General features: G+C 54.4%; 1 protein-coding gene across 1 annotated transcript in view; it reads left to right on the plus strand.

Annotated features, from left to right (window-relative positions):
• Positions 1-2,605, plus strand: part of tns3.2 (tensin 3, tandem duplicate 2) — a gene marked incomplete at its 5' end in the record, with an annotated part of 76,394 nt that overhangs the window by 59,117 nt on the left and 14,672 nt on the right. The window lies entirely within an intron of this gene.

The raw sequence follows: 2,605 nt of genomic DNA on the forward strand, positions 1-2,605 counted from the left end.
CTATAGGCCTACTGTCAAGAGAGGGGGAGGTGACTATAGGCCTACTGTCAAGAGAGGGGGAGGTGACTATAGGTCTACTGTCAAGAGAGGGGGAGGTGACTATAGGCCTACTGTCAAGAGAGGGGGAGGTGACTATAGGTCTACTGTCAAGAGAGGGGGAGGTGACTATAGGTCTACTGTCAAGAGAGGGGGAGGTGACTATAGGTCTACTGTCAAGAGAGGGGGAGGTGACTATAGGTCTACTGTCAAGAGAGGGGGGAGGTGACTATAGGTCTACTGTCAAGAGAGGGGGAGGTGACTATAGGTCTACTGTCAAGGGAGGGGGTAGGTGACTATAGGTCTACTGTCAAGGGAGGGGGAGGTGACTATAGGCCTACTGTCAAGAGAGGGGGAGGTGACTATAGGCCTACTGTCAAGAGAGGGGAGGTGACTATAGGCCTACTGTCAAGGGAGGGGGGAGGTGACCTATAGGTCTACTGTCAAGGGAGGGGGAGGTGACTATAGGTCTACTGTCAAGGGAGGGGGAGGTGACTATAGGTCTACTGTCAAGGAGGGGGAGGTGACTATAGGCCTACTGTCAAGAGAGGGGGAGGTGACTATAGGTCTACTGTCAAGGGAGGGGGAGGTGACTATAGGTCTACTGTCAAGGGAGGGGGAGGTGACTATAGGCTACTGTCAAGAGAGGGGGAGGTGACTATAGGCCTACTGTCAAGAGAGGGGGGAGGTGACTATAGGTCTACTGTCAAGGGAGGGGGAGGTGACTATAGGCCTACTGTCAAGAGGAGGGGGGAGGTGACTATAGGTCTACTGTCAAGAGAGGGGAGGTGACTATAGGCCTACTGTCAAGAGAGGGGGAGGTGACTATAGGTCTACTGTCAAGAGAGGGGAGGTGACTATAGGCCTACTGTCAAGAGAGGGGGAGGTGACTATAGGCCTACTGTCAAGAGAGGGGGAGGTGACTATAGGCCTACTGTCAAGAGAGGGGGAGGTGACTATAGGTCTACTGTCAAGGGAGGGGGGAGGTGACTATAGGTCTACTGTCAAGGAGGGGGAGGTGACTATAGGCCTACTGTCAAGGGAGGGGGAGGTGACTATAGGTCTACTGTCAAGGAGGGGGAGGTGACTATAGGTCTACTGTCAAGGGAGGGGGAGGTGACTATAGGCCTACTGTCAAGAGAGGGGGAGGTGACTATAGGCCTACTGTCAAGGAGGGGGAGGGTGACTATAGGTCTACTGTCAAGGAGGGGAGGTGACTATAGGCCTACTGTCAAGAGAGGGGGAGGTGACTATAGGCCTACTGTCAAGAGAGGGGGAGGTGACTATAGGTCTACTGTCAAGGAGGGGGAGGTGACTATAGGTCTACTGTCAAGGGAGGGGGAGGTGACTATAGGCCTACTGTCAAGAGAGGGGGAGGTGACTATAGGTCTACTGTCAAGGGAGGGGGAGTGGTGACTATAGGTCTACTGTCAAGGGAGGGGGAGGTGACTATAGGCCTACTGTCAAGGGAGGGGGAGGTGACTAGGCCTACTGTCAAGAGAGGGGGAGGTGACTATAGGCCTACTGTCAAGAGAGGGGGAGGTGACTATAGGCCTACTGTCAAGGGAGGGGGAGGTGACTATAGGTCTACTGTCAAGAGAGGGGAGGTGACTATAGGTCTACTGTCAAGGGAGGGGAGGTGACTATAGGCCTACTGACAAGGAGGGGGAGGTGACTATAGGTCTACTGTCAAGAGAGGGGGAGGTGACTATAGGTCTACTGGTCAAGGGAGGGGGGAGGTGACTATAGGCCTACTGTCAAGGGAGGGGGGAGGTGACTATAGGTCCTACTGTCAAGAGAGGGGGAGGTGACTATAGGTCTACTGTCAAGGGAGGGGAGGTGACTATAGGTCCTACTGTCAAGGGAGGGGGAGGGGACTATAGGTCTACTGTCAAGGGAGGGGGAGGTGACCTATAGGTCTACTGTCAAGGGAGGGGAGGTGACTATAGGCCTACTGTCAAGGGAGGGGGAGGTGACTATAGGCTACTGTCAAGGGAGGGGGAGGTGACTATAGGTCTACTGTCAAGGTGAGGGGGAGGTGACTATAGGTCTACTGTCAAAGGAGGGGGAGGTGACTATAGGCCTACTGTCAAGGGAGGGGGAGGTGACTATAGGCCTACTGTCAAGAGGGGGGGAGGTGACTATAGGTCTACTGTCAAGGGAAGGGGGACGGTGACTATAGGCCTACTGTCAAGAGAGGGGGAGGTGACTATAGGTCCTACTGTCAAGGGAGGGGGACAGGTCGACTATAGGCCTACTGTCAAGGAGGGGGAGGTGACTATAGGTCCTACTGTCAAGAGAGGGGGATGTGACTATAGGTCTACTGTCAAGGAGGGGGAGGTGACTATAGGTCTACAGTCAAGACGAGGGGGAGGTGACTATAGGTCTACTGTCAAGAAGGAGGAGCGTGACTATAGGATCTACTGTCACGGGAGGGGAGGTGACTATAGGTCTACTGTCAAGGGAAGGGGGAGGTGACTATAGGCCTACTGTCAAGGGAGGGGGAGGTGACAATAGGCCTACTGTCAAGGGAGGGGGGGGAGGTGACTATAGGCCTACTGTCAAAGGG

The sequence above is a fragment of the Poromitra crassiceps genome (genome assembly GCF_964638095.1).
Source record: "Poromitra crassiceps genome assembly, chromosome: 12".
Lineage (NCBI taxonomy): Eukaryota > Metazoa > Chordata > Actinopteri > Beryciformes > Melamphaidae > Poromitra > Poromitra crassiceps.